Source organism: Equus asinus, chromosome 11, assembly GCF_041296235.1.
Source record: "Equus asinus isolate D_3611 breed Donkey chromosome 11, EquAss-T2T_v2, whole genome shotgun sequence".
In the NCBI taxonomy this organism is placed as follows: Eukaryota; Metazoa; Chordata; class Mammalia; order Perissodactyla; family Equidae; genus Equus; species Equus asinus.
In genome coordinates this window covers 9173039-9186335 of record NC_091800.1, presented here as the reverse complement: position 1 = coordinate 9186335, position 13297 = coordinate 9173039, and the positions used below count along the sequence as shown (strand labels likewise).

General features: G+C 51.1%; 2 long non-coding RNA genes across 4 annotated transcripts in view; both read left to right on the top strand.

Annotated features, from left to right (window-relative positions):
* The first annotated feature begins 2262 nt into the window (after positions 1-2262).
* Positions 2263-9230, top strand: LOC139046557 (uncharacterized). The gene is made up of 3 exons (XR_011506696.1): positions 2263-2461; positions 4758-5447; positions 6584-9230. It is a non-coding gene; the product is annotated as an uncharacterized lncRNA (long non-coding RNA).
* A 2337-nt stretch (positions 9231-11567) lies between these two features.
* The window catches only part of LOC139046596 (uncharacterized), a 35903-nt gene continuing 34173 nt past the window's right edge, over positions 11568-13297 (top strand). For 2 of the 3 annotated variants that reach the window (XR_011506838.1, XR_011506837.1), the window contains exon 1: positions 12172-12320. This is a non-coding gene — a long non-coding RNA (uncharacterized lncRNA). Of the gene's footprint in view, positions 11669-12171; positions 12321-13297 lie in introns of those variants that run through there. The other variant, XR_011506839.1, reaches the window with a different exon arrangement.

Genomic DNA, 13297 nt, shown 5'->3' with positions numbered 1-13297 from the left:
CCTTCTTTTGGTAGAAGAAAACATTGGTGTTCTGAGAGCTTAAGCGATTTGCTCAACGTCACTCGGCTGGTGGGTGGCAGAGTCAGATGTAGACCTCAGTCCTGAGAATGCAGGCTGGCATTCTCCTGTGCACCCATGTTCAGTGTTTCCTGGATCTGTGTTATAACTGCCTTTGGTTCAGAGTCTGATGGGCCAGTTGAGGGTGGCATAAACCTTCCATGTGCCTCACACCTGTGCCCAGGAACTGTGCCCATTCATGATCCTCGAGGAAAAGGGGCCTTGGAGACAGCACTTTAACCAGTTCAGCCAGGTGCTCCTGGGGACCCTCACCTAGAGGTCAGCGGGGAGGTGACGTGCGAGAAAGAGCCAGGTGGAGGTTCTGGTCCTTTCTTCAGGTTTCTGTCATCACTGCTCCCATTACAACAGGTTATGGAAAGGTTTCTGATTGGATGTTATTTTGGATTTGTGTGTGTGTGTATGTGCAAAACACTTGCAGGTATTTTTAACCCTTAACTATAAAAATTTCGCATTCACAAAAGCAGAGCAAATAATACAATGACCCGCCTTGAACCCATCACCCAGCTATAACAGGGATCAACAGACAGTTTCCCACATTCCAGGTTCTACTGACTGCAACCCTGGGTGTTGTGTAACATTTTTTTCCTAATCCTGTATTTCTTGTAAGCTAGTGGTTAGATCTGGAAACTTGATTTTACTGTTTTTGTCAAGACAACTTAATTTACAAGAGGTGGTGTTGTTTCCATCAGGAGCACATAATGCTGTGGATATTTTAAAGTGTAACTTATTAAAAGCAGATCAGTGTTATCATACACATCTGAAAAATGTGAAAACTGACTTACCCAATAGACACTGACTGGAAATGGAACTGCTTTGCTCTGGGTGGTGTCTTAATAGCAGTTATTTGAGGAATTAGGCAATAAACAAAAGGATACAGGAGCATTGCTCAGTGATTGGTTGGTCTCCTAAGTACGATTCCAGAACTGGGCACTCGTCTTACCTCAGCATTGCTACCTGCGTGCCCAGTACGCCATATTTGTCATATTTGATGACATGTGCCATATTTGATGAATTCCTGGGACACTTTGAGTAACATGTGATGGGCGTGTTGGTAGGAATCAGGAAAGTTTTTTCAAGAACCGTACGTGGCTCTACAAGACGAATTTGGAAAGTGTGCGAAGAGACTCCTGGCTTCAGTGTTAGGGAGAAAGGATGCTTCTACCATAGATGTCGGGTCAGAGGGGGTGGTGGACTTGAAGAGAAGGGAGGGACAGACAGTGTGGACGTGGGAACACTTTGTGCAGAAGAGCAGGTGCGGGAGCTGGGGTTCGGAGAGCAGCTCATGGTGCCATCTTGATGGGCATGCTCTCGGGTGAGTCACTTCTTTGTGCCTTCACTTCTATCTGAATATTGGGAGACCCGATCAGTCCCCAGGTGACATTGTGATTGCCTAGAACATTGAGAGGCTTTATAGACCCTTCATCTTAGAGTCCTTTTTATTATTATTTTTTCCTCTATGTTGGCCTTGCCTCCCAGTGGAAGAAATCTTTTGAGCTCTGTGCTCAGCACCACAGTAGACACATGGCAGGAGCTTAGCAATCCTCATTAGTTTGAACTGAAGCATGAACTGCATTTGAAATTGTTTAGGAATTTCAGAAGAAAGTTGCTGGAGAATTCCTTTGCAAGATGCTAAAGTACGAAAAAAATCAGAGAGCAGAAAATCTGACTGAAAACTCTTTCCGTGTTTCCCTCAAACAGAGCGACCCTCAGTGTCTTAGGACACGCCAGAGAGCAAAGATAGGCAGCGGTGTTCTCTTCTCACAAGGGCTTCTCAGTCTCCGGTTGGGGGACAAGCTGCCTCCTAGGAAGACGCTCCCATTGATATCTTCACCGTGGACTTTACCAGGGCCCATGTCCCTGGGGTTGTGATGTCAGCTCTCCCGTTCCCATGGGGAGGCGCAGTGTTTAGTCGTTGACAAGAGCACGCCCAGGAGGGGGCAGGAAGCGTTTGCCTATGAGTTGGCGCCAGCCAGGGCCCCTCCCCGGGCCCTCTGCACTTGAGATAGCTCAGGGAAACTTTCTCATTATCACCGTGACCTCCAGGACCCCCTCGCTGCCAGTTAATCATTACAAGGGCAGGGCTGTATTCCCCGGCCTCTCTGACCTGTTTTTGCAGCCGGCTGGATTTATTACTGGCCGAGGGGCCTTGGCCAGTGTTTGGATTGCATACTGATAGGTGGCCAATTGGCTCCAGCTCAGCCCTTGCTGGACACAGGAGTCAGGCCCCTCTTGGGAAACTGGGGCGTCTGGGTTGTTAGCACCCACTTCCTCCAGCTGCGGAGAGGTCTGGCACTGAGCACTGCACATCTCCTCCTGGAGAAAGCCCTGAAATGAAATTGGGCCTCAGGGAGCCCAGATCCAGAGCAGAAAAACCTCAGAATTGGTAAGGCAAAGAGGCCGGGATGAGTCAGTGCCCTGCTCCTTGTGGACGCTTTGCTCGGGGTCCAAACAGCGGGGCCCTGATTGTGCATCCTGTGTTGAAATCCTCTTCTTCATGGTGTCTCCCCCATAGAAGCTGAGACAAATCAGAGATATTTGCGCAAATTGCAAAATCACGCTGACTTTCCCCAGAAGCACCTCCTAGTTTTCTGGACAACTGTGAGAAAGTTCTTAGGAATTAAATAAAGTTGGGAGAGTTCCATGGTCATCTGCCCAAATGACTCCCCCTGAACTAATCAGGTTTTACAGGAAAGCCTGGCCGTGACCAAGTCACCCCGTATAAAATGAGGAGTGTCCATTCGCCTCTCCAGCTCTGTCTCATCTATCCCATCTCATGCCTGGTAGCCACAGCGATGCTACCCATCTCTGACCCCCATTGTCTGTGCTCCCCTCTCCTCCCCTAAGCAACCATTTCTTAGACCCTCCTTTCAGCCGCTCTCCTTATCTAGACTGTCCTTACTCTTGGCCTAACATGTCCTTCCCTTCTTCAATGCCGTGTCGAGCGGCGTCTGCTCCTGCCTGCACCCCTCAGTGCACACGCCGTGGCGCTCAGAGCTGGGGTCTGTGCGGCACGAGTCTACATTTCCTTTGATCTGAGTGGATTCTGTGCTGTCCTTGAAGTTAGTTCCCAGGCTGGGGCTGGGGCTCCCCTTGCCTTTATGTCTCTCCGGGGAGCTCAGGGCTCTTTTCCAAATATAGGGACACCACAGGGGGTGACATTGAGCTCTAAGTGGCCCCTCACTACCACATCTGTGTCCCTGGTAAGTCAGGCTGGGAGTTGGGTGAGTATTTGTACAGTGCAAGAGGGGAATAGTGATTCAAAGCTACTTCCCTCCCTCCTGTGTGTGTGGTAGGAGCTACTCCCACCCACGTGCAGTGATGGGGGAACCCGGAGTCCCCCGGTGCTGGAAGTCACAGCTCCTCCACTGGTCTCACGTCCTTCAGTTTGAAGTGGCCATTCTTGGCCACAGACCTCAGCTCTGGAGCTCGCTGTGTGAAGGCTGGGTTGGGTGTGAGTGTCCTGGGCACGTCCTCCTCTTCCCCTCCACTCCTCCCACCCACACTTCATCCACTGCCGTTGCCCTCACCAACCGTCAGCGAGGCTGCCTTCTCAGCCCCACTGTGTAGGCCTGGTGAAGAGAGGGGCAAAAAGGAGCCATTTGGAGAGGCTGAGGGAGAACCTGCCCAGGAAGCTTCAGGAAATTTGAGGAGGCAGGCAGGATGCTGGGGCATTGCTTCTCAGGTGGCTTTGTAGACTTGAGCGCACTGGGCACCCTGCTGGCTTCTTTGAAGAGATGGGAGAAAGGGTGGCTGGGGCCCAGTGAGAGAGGAGCAGCTGCAGGACTCCAGGCCCCAGCTGGGCCGTGGCCAGGGAGGGTGCTGTTGGGCAGGCTCTTCCAGGCCTTGGCTATGGCTGCTCTGAGCCCAGTAGGGGTGGTGATAATGGTAATGACGGCAGCATCTTCCTCGGGGGGATGGGGCTGCGGGGAGAAGGTGTAGACACAGACTAGACGAGAAGACTCTTTCCCTCTTCTACCCTGAGTTCACGTGGAGGGGAGCTCTCCAGCTCACGCAGAGTGGAGGACACCATTGAGAGGCGGTTACCTGGAACCAGTGTGTGGTCTGTTCTTCCAGAGCCGCCTACTGGTCCCTTCCTCCTGGGCCTCATTTCAGCTCTTTGTGAGGCAAGGAGAATTTGTCATTACAGACAAAGCCTGCTTCCTCCCTTTTATTACATAGTTGATAGCATTAGTTTCCTCTGTGATTTCTTTTATTACCCTCCATTTTTATTAATCCTGTGGCTGTCAGTGATAACAATCTCATAAAATAATAACTGGGTGAACTATTGCTGGGAGGCCCGTTTTGATGAGTTAGACAATGTCTCTCTGCTCCCTCGAGTATGGGGGCTGGGGGGTGCGTGAGCAGGGGCTCGCGAACACATCAGCATGGCCTCAGGTATTTACGGTGATGCTCCTTCTCCTGCGTGCGACAGGCATGCCCGAGCTTCACAGCTGCGTGAGTCCAGAGGCCTCTCTGTGACCTGTAAACTTCACAGTCGAAGGGGTCCGGTGCAGACACAGCTGATGGGGAAGAAGCTGGGGGAGATGTGTCCCCATTCAGCTGAGGAACTGATAGGGCCAATTTGACTCATCAGTCATTCCAGACACGCTGAGAAGGGGAAACTGCACCTCACCGTATTTCCTTTCCCCTAACCTGTCACTTTCCTTTTGTGGCTACAGACTGGTATTTTCTTCAGCATCGCTCCCTCCCCTCACCAGCTTCACTACCACCTGCCCATCAGCCACCTGTGTGGCCCTTCAGATGGAAAGAGAGCAAGGACCACCTCCAGGACCACGGGCAGCGGGAGCTGACCTGGTGGTAGCTGCTGAGAACAGAGGGAACAGCTGGCCGGACCAGGGGCCCCAGTGTGGCTGTGGCTCTCTCTGTGTTTACATCCGCTGCCCGCTTAGTTGACAGCTTTGAATTGGATGCGGGGCTCACATTGAAGTGGCCTTAACTGCTTTGGCTTTACTTGTGGGCAGCGGTCACTGGGCTCCAGAATGAAACCTCCACGGAACGCCCTACAATTTGATTGCTTTCCTTCAGGCTGAATTTTAAAGCGACGAGCCAGGGCTCCTGAAGTGCTGTCGATGTTTCTTTTCTTTCTTCCAGCAGCCCCTTCCTCGAACCCTCAGCTAACTCCAGATATTCACAGGGATATTTTCTAGAAGAGGCACCTTCCTACTGGAGACCTGCTCCTTTTTCATTAACAGAGAGAGGAGAGCCTTTACGGAACTTTGCGTGGGGTGGGGGAGGCCTGACTGAGCACACTGATCCTACGTTCAGGCGATGCTCTGTGCGTGCACTTGGAGAAGAAGAGGAGCCAGCCAGAGCACAATGGGAAATTGCTCTGCTTGTTGCCTCCAATGGTGAGGGAGCCAGAGACAGGGAGATGGGGACCCACATGAATGTCTGCACCTCCAACACCCAGGAGGAAGGGGGTGGAGGTGGTGACGTCATTCTCATACAGCCTTCACTTCCTGCTCCATGGGAGTGGGCTCCTGCAGGAGTGAGTGGCCGATCCCTGCCCAGTAACACCAATGCCTCCATCCTTCTCCAGTCAGTTCTGCCCAGCACCAAAAACTCTCCCCACAGCACTGCATCTCAGATGCTCCCCCACTCACACTGTTTCTACCTGCCAGCCACATTTATGACCCACTTACTGGAAGCTGTGAGAGTTTTAAGAGCCATCAGCCTGCATTTTAGTAGCATGTTATCTCTTTCTCTCCCAGCTTTTATACCCACTTTCATTAAAAGTCAACGCTATACAAACATTCCATTTTGATATTCACAGCTTGCCTAACTCAGAAAGAAAAAGGACTTCACAGACCCCCCAAAGTCCAGCCCATTCCCCATCCTGGTGTGGACCCAACAGAAATACGTCCATATGTCCACTAAGAGTTCATGCACATCTATTTCACTCATAATGGGCCAAACTGTAAACCCCGCTCGTGTCCGTTAATAGTAGAATGGGTAGATAGATTGTGGTACAGTCATGCGATGGAATGCAATTCAGCAACGAGAATGACTGAACGATGACCCTATGCAACCACACATGTGAGCTGCGCATGGACCACGCTGAGCGAGAGGGCAGACACAAAAGGCTGAGTGAGAGGGCAGACGTAAAAGAGAACTTGTGGTGTGGTTCTCTTTACCTAAAATTCAAAAACAGGCATAACTCATCTGCTGTGTCTGAAGTCAGGATGGTGGTGACCCTTGGGAAGGAAGTGATGGAAAGAGCCTAAAGGACGCCTGGGGTGCTGGTCACGCTCTGCTTTTTAATCTGGGTCAGGGTACACAGGCGGGTGCACTTGGCAGGAATTTATCCAACTGTGCACCTGTGGTTTGTGTGCTTTTCTGTATGTATGTTATATTTCAAGAAAAGATTTTCTGGAAAAGCCTATCCCCCAGGCATCACATTCACTCTGGATTTGTTGCCATTTGGGAACTTATTTCAGCCAATCGCCTGTCATCTAAATAATCTATTTCTTCACCTGTTTCCTAGGATGGCTCTGTGACATTCGTACAACCACTGATGGCTTTCATACCTGCGTCATGGTTTTTAACAGCTTCTTGCTGTCTGGTCCCACTCCAGAGCACTTTGCAGCACTAATTTGGCATGGTGAACAAGAAAGGCGTTAATTTCCTCTTCTTCCTTTATTGTTTGGAGCCAAGGGGCAGGCAATAGACAGCAAGATGCTCATCCTGGGGACACACTGAGCTCTTTCATGCCCTCTCAGCCATCCCACGCCTGCCTGGGTGCTCTGCGGTGACGAAACTGAGGCCCAGGAGGGTCATGGCCTTGCTCAAGGCTCTCAGAAAGAATGACTCCATGTCACTGCCTGTCAAATTACATTTGTAAAATGGGGGCTTTTCCAAGGAGGTGGAAGTTTTCCAAGATGTGATGACTAAGCACATGGTTTTCATGGGTCTGGCTTTGACCCTGACAGCACAACCTCTAAGGAAGACCAGGAGAAGCAGGAACAAAGAAGAGGAGAAAAAGGCTGGGGGAAGCGGGCCATCGATGGCGGGGGGGGTCCAAGAGGAAAGAGGACAGACAGGCCCCACCCAAGGAAGCCACGAGCATCTCTTCTCCCCTGGCCTTCCAACCCCGTGGGCTCTCTGCTGCCCTCTGCCAGCCTCACTCTCTACGCCGGTGCCGGGCGCTCCAGGGGGTCGGCTGGGGCCTCACTGCAGAGCCCTCTTGTCCGCCCTGTGGCTCTCACTGCCTCCACCCCATGCTGAGCATGCTGTGCTTGGCTTCCAGAATCTGTACTTTACTTTCTTTGGCTCCTCACGTTTCTTCTAAGGAAATAGACTCTAAAAGGCTGATTTTCTCTAAAAACATGAGTCTTTCATACACCCCAGCCTCGTGTCCAGTTTGCACTGGTAAACGGCCTCTCCTCTCTCCTCTGGGAAGTGTATTTGGGGTCGTACATGGAGGTGCTGACGAGATGACGGAGTTCAGCTCTCAGCCGTTGCTCCTTAACCTTTAAGCTGCACTTTCTTTTCTGCAACATGGAGCCACCACCCCTGACCTTGATGCCCTGTCCTCCTCCAGGGTCAGAGGTCATGGGCTGAGCCATACTCATGTCTGGTGACTACAGCTGGAGAACGAAGGTCTGTTTGGGGGCAGGTTGTGGGCTCCAGCGGCTGAGCCTGGCCCAGGGCTGGAGTGCTGTGGCCCCTCTCCTGGACTTCACTTTTCAGCAGGGTTTGCGCCCAGCAAAGGATGACGTACCCTGATACAGAGAGCAGAGGAGCAGACCGAGGGTAAAACCTCGTTTCTGCACCTGCCTTGAGAGTGGCCTCGAGAGTGACTGGTTATGCATTAACAGGGGACCAGGCCATGTGGCGGGCCCAGGTCTGCAATCGAAAACCGAACGGGCATGTTTATAGCCAGGAGCCTTCCAGTAAATTACCTTTCCTGCCAAAAATATGCCCTCTTCCCTCTTTCACGTCAGCCTTGTCACAAAGCTGAAATGACAGGTGAGCAAACAGCAGGGGCGACAAGCGAGGAAAATCCCTGCGCCTCAGCAAGTCCACAGAGCCCCCTGCGCCTGACCCGAGCTGCATTATCGCCTGGGAACATTCCGTGCAGATAACGGAACCGCCCGGGGTGGGCTGGGCTGGGAGATGTGAGCCTCGAGGCCCGAGAGGCCAGAGAGGAGGAGGGGTAGGGGCAGGAGAGAGCGGGGAAGGAGAAATATACTTCATCTCCATGAGGACGGGGGCCTTCTGAGTTCCTTGCACTGAGATATCAAGAAACAATGGGGGAGTAGGTGTCGTTAAGGGCCCCAGTGGGAGCGGGGGAGATGAGCGGGTTTGGTGAGTCTGAACCTCTGTGGCTGCTCCGGTATTTGCTGTGAACACCGACCACAGGCGGCAGGGAGCATGGCGCAGCTCTCTCCGAGCACGTCCAGGGCTCTGCACTGCCCAGGGCAAGTGAGCAAGTGACCTGGAACACCATCCTGGCCCACCACAGCTTTCAGAATTCTAGGTAGTGAGATAAGGGAAGAACACATCAAGTCCTAAAATGAACCTCGGGTAATCCATGGCAAGTTCAGAGACTCCAGCCGTATATATGCACACAAACCAGAGATTGAGACGTGTCCGTGTCTATCCCCAGAAAAAGCTTCTGTGTCTCCCCTCCATGCATCCATTCCTCTCTCCCTCCCTGGTTCCCTGCCTTCCTTCTCTCTTCCTTTCCACAAATATTTATTAAGCACTGTGTGTGGGGCTCTGCGTAGGCAGCTGGGGATATGGAGAAAAGCAAGCATGGTCCCCGCTCTGGGCAGCTCTCAGCCAAGCTGGGAGGGAACCAGGCATGCAGGGCCACCCCAGACCCTACAGGTGCCCTGTGGGATTTGAGGAATGCACCCTTCTGGGCAGACACAGAGCACGGGCACAGGGCTGGGGGAACCAATGACATCTTTGTACAAACCAGGAAAAGGCCCTCTTCCTCTGGGCTGAAGCAGCCCTGCACCAGGACACGAGCTTGCTGAGCAGGGTGTGGGCAGGTGGCTGTGGAGGGAGGCCAGGGCGTCCCCTCGGGGCAGGGGAGACAGCTTCTTCCCCAGACGGTAGACCATGTCAGCCCACTGTGTCTGACGGTGTCAGGACCCAACATCCAAACTTTTAAAAAATTGTAATAAAATACACGTAACATAAAATTTACCCTCTTAGTCATTTTTAAGTGTACGGTTCAGTAGTGTAGAGTACATTCACATTCTTGGGCAACCAATCTCCAGAACTCTTACAAAACGGAGACTCTGTATCCGTTAAACACTAACTCCCCATCTCCCCTCCCCCAACTAGGCCCCTGGCAACTTCCAGTCTACTTTCTGTTGCTATGAATTTGGCTACTCTAGGTACCTTGTGTAACCCAAATCATGTAGTATTTGTCTTTTCGTGACTGACTTATTTCACTTAGCATGATGTCCTCAAGGCTCACCCACGTTGTAGCGTGTGTCAGAATTTCCTTCCTTTCTAAGGCTGAATAATATCCATTGTAGGGGGAGACCACATTTTGTTTATCCATTTAGCTGTCAATGGACATTTGGGTCCCTTCCATCTGTTTTCTTTTGTGAACAATGCTGCTATGAACATGGGTGTACAAATACCCAACAGCCAAGCTTTTAAACCATTTGGAAGCCCACAGTGTCTGTCAGAGCGATGGACCCCCACACTGGTGGGGAAGGCAGGCAGAGGGGTGGGATGGTGACAGGATCCTTAGGTGCCACGCTGGGTCTGGGTGAGCCCCAGACAGGGACATTTGTGGAAAATGGGAGACAGCAGAGGGGCAAATGGTGGCCAGCCTTGCCTGTCCCCAGCCCAGCTGTGAGGAGAAACATGCCACAACTTCATGGCAATGTTGCTCACCTTGGCCTCAACTGGGGTGTCTCTGGCTGGGTTCTTTGTGGCCTTCAACTAGGGCATCCCCGTGCTCTGGTTTTCCCGGGACGGCTCTGGTTGGACCTATTGTAACACATCTTGTCTCGCTCTCATCTCAGTCCCTGCCTTTGGCCTCCCCCTTTGCAGCCTCTTCTTGGCGGGTCCCATTCAGTCAGGTCCCAGCAGAGCTGAGGTTCACGCCCTGGTCCACACCCGAACCAGCCATGCTCCGAACCCAGGACAGTGCCAAAGCTCGGTTGCCTTGCCCGTAAAATGGATGATAGCCGCACCCATTTTATGTGTTTTTGTCATCATTACGTGGACAATGCTGTAAGATAGTGAGTTGCGATTTTTAGAGGATCTAGGTGGCTGATGTAAGAGTGGATAAGAGGAAGCAGAAGCAGCAGAAAATGCCAGCCTTCAGGGCAAACCCCAGGCTTCACACAGAATATTTTGTGGACGTGAAAAGTGCATGAAAATCACAAGCTATATATTCTGAGCACTAAAAAGCAAAAATGCTGGTGACATCCCAAAACCCTAATGATGATGGCTGACAATTAATTGCTGAGCCTTTCTACATGCCAGACTTGCATTGTCTCCTCCATTCCTCACAGCAGCCCAGCGAGGACCGTGGTTTTATCATCCTGCTTTTACAGATGAGACACTGAGGCACAGCCTTTGGTGCTCAAGGTCACAGGAGTAGTAAGTGCGGCCCTGGCAGCTAATGGAGAGCGCATGCCTTATCCCGGCACTTCCCTGCCTCTTGACTTGTGGAAAGTGCCGGGAGCTCCTGTCCTGGGGGAGACTGTGTGCCTGTTCTAGAGAACGAACGGGGTGGCCTCAGGCATCCTCCTCATCTCTCCCACACAGCCCTCCCTGAGTGGTCAGCCCCCTGTTCCTTGAGGCTGTGGTTCACGGCACCACATGGAGTCCTGTGGCCTGAGACAGCAGCAGACGGGAAATGGCACATCTGACGGGATTTCCTAAATATAACGCTTGGGCTGAATTCTCCATGAAAGTCTGGCTCTGGTCTGTTCCAGAAGCGTTTGGGGACACTTCAGATATGAACCTAAATAACATGGCCTATTTACTAAAGGAGTCTTATGTATTATAGGATGATGAGTTCATTTCTGCGTCCCTTGATGGATTTTGGCCAAACCACTATTGACCAATGCTGATGACCAGCACTTTGGGGCATCTTAGATGCTGCCAGCTACATATCCTTGGTCGCCAGTTACAGCTGAAACCCATCTCTACTTCTTCCAGTAGACTAGGCATCTTGGCTCTCAATGACTGGAACACTGAAGTCCATCAAGCCCACCTGCCCCTGGAGCCCACCTGCCCTGGAGCCCCTCTTCTGGGCATTGGTCCAGTAAACTTAAACAGGCAGCATAGAAGTGCAGAAGCTGATCACGGGGGTGAGGGCCTCCAGGTCCCCATTCTTTCGCACTACTCTCTGGACTACCATCATTGTCAGCTCCAGGTGCCGGCGCTGGGGCAGGTGCTTACAAGGTTAGTCATGGTTGTCTCCTCCCTCCTGAACACAGAAAAATTGAATGGAAAAAACACAGTGGACACACAGAACACTCATAGTGCTCAGGGGCCCATGTGAAAGGGTGTGTAAGGATTTATTTTATGTTAAGCAATGAGGCAAGGGTGGACAATGAAGAGAGCGATGAGCTGAGCTTCCCAACAGGTGGGTGCTGAGGAGGCAGAAACAAGGGGAAATCTCTCCTAGCCTGGGAATCTGGGGGAGAGAGAAGCTTCCGTGCAGGGGAGTTGCTCGGCCTGGGGGTTTTGTTCCCCATGCCCCCCTGAGTGTCCTCCTCCTTCTCTTTTTTGGTCACCAGTTTGGGGCAGAAGAGTTGAAAGATCTGGAAATCCCGCCTCCCCCCAATCAATACAATTATCCTTTGGCTGTGTTGCCTGTCATCGCCTTGAATGCAAGGCTCTAGTTAAAGAGGTTCTCTCCGCTCAAGTATGCTGCTTATCTTCCCTCAGATGCCTGTGGCACCACTTCTTCTTTCTTTCATTTGCCTATTCATCATTTGGCAAACCCTCACGGTGCCTTCCTCCTCCTGCGTTATACCTACCGCCAGCGTTCCCTCCCTGAAGCAGAGGACTGCCCCCTGGAGTGTTTGCAGTCTCACTCATTCCCCACCTTCCTCGGGGCTTGCTTTACGTCTTCATTCTTTGAAGACCTTTGGTTTAAGCAACCGAACACACCTGATGCTTGCCCAGGAAAGTCAACTCAGAAAATTCCCGGAGAGCCAGGGATCGTTAGGACTCGTTCTACTTCTGCTAAACTCAGAGAGCTCGATTAATTTCCCCAGAAAATAAAACAGAAGGTAAAATAAATATTTCCAACGTTATATGATATGCTACTGAAATGCTACTCCTTCTTCTCTTTTCTAAGCTCAGAGATAGAATATTAGTTTACTTTGTGCCATCAAATGACTCCTCATTTCTCCATGACTGAATTTTTATTGTCACTCTGGCCCCTCTGTGCCCACGTCAGTGTGGAGAATTTCGGGCAGGGGAGGGGAGCTGGTTTCTGAATAGGGGTAAGACTCCAAACAAATTCTGCTAATCTCAGGGTTTGGTGAAACTCTTTGCTCAGAGACTTTATGGCCAGCGGGAATTGGTGGTTTGTGTTTGCTCTTCAAATAAAGGAACCTTGGAGGGAGAGAAGGGCATTTTCTGTGGAGCTGCTGACTTTTGAAATCTTGAGCTCTCTTCCTTATCAGGCCTGTTTATTACGGGCCTCATAAATGTTTTATGAGGGAATAGCGAGGCTTTGCTGACCAGGGGTGGTGGCAGCTGTCTCCGACTTTCCACATTGTTGACAAGATCAAAGGACAGATTTACCACCTGATAAGATGGGCTGGATAAGATAGGGCGGCATCCCGAGCTGACTTCTTGCCTCCATGCACCAAGACAAACAAAATGGGCTCAGGCTGGCTCTCTTTCTTCCCTTGCTTGGAGTCCTTTGTTTCTCGCCTCATCTGTAGAACTAGTGACGCCCCCCAAGACACCCCTGCCCCTAAAAGCCAACTACTATTTCTCCTTAACAGTTTTAGGATTTTTTGTTTTAAAGATTTAAAAATATCTGAGCACTTCAATCCCCACGCTGTTCACACAAATGACACTAATTTGAAAATAAGCACTGTGGAAAAGATGAAAAATGTGTGCACGAAAATAATTTATGGCCAAATAAATCATCTCTAGAACATTTATATTTTCAGGTAGAGAAATTGTATTGACTTTATTTCCAGCCTTTATTGACATTACTACAATTGCCTTGACAATCTTTGTGAATGTTCTT